This window comes from Bison bison, unplaced genomic scaffold (assembly GCF_000754665.1).
Source record: "Bison bison bison isolate TAMUID 2011002044 unplaced genomic scaffold, Bison_UMD1.0 scf7180017864535, whole genome shotgun sequence".
In the NCBI taxonomy this organism is placed as follows: Eukaryota; Metazoa; Chordata; class Mammalia; order Artiodactyla; family Bovidae; genus Bison; species Bison bison.
In genome coordinates, this window is record NW_011495084.1 from 13,610,360 (window position 1) to 13,610,785 (window position 426).

The window sequence follows — 426 nt, forward strand, 5'->3', positions numbered from 1 at the left end:
TCTCACACCTGTGTCTCTGGCACAGACCTTCACACCTGCATGTCCAGCTGCACCGGTGGCACTCGGTGGCATCACCAAGAGGTCATCTCAGCTTGTCCACAAGAAAAGCCTCCTAAACCTGCATCTTCCATCTTCCCCAAGTCAGTAAATGGAGACCCGGTCTTTCCCCTTCTTCAACCCAAACACCACAGTCCTCTTCTCTTAGAGCAAACACCTATCCTGTCAGTAGGTCTTACAGACTCTGCCTTCCAAATGTCTCTGCAGTGTGACCCTGTCTCTCCATTCCCACTGTTTTCTAGCTTATTTCAGTAATGTCCTCACTTGTATCTGCCCTCATCCTTCCCCACTTACTTCCTCGTTTCTGCAAAGCACAGGAGTTTCTTTGTAAACCTCAGACCATGTCAGTCCTCCCCTCCCCCTCCTCCT

General features: G+C 50.5%; 1 protein-coding gene across 1 annotated transcript in view; it reads left to right on the forward strand.

Moving 5' to 3' along the window:
• Positions 1 to 426, forward strand: part of LOC104982649 (multidrug resistance-associated protein 4-like) — a 350,332-nt gene that overhangs the window by 223,144 nt on the left and 126,762 nt on the right.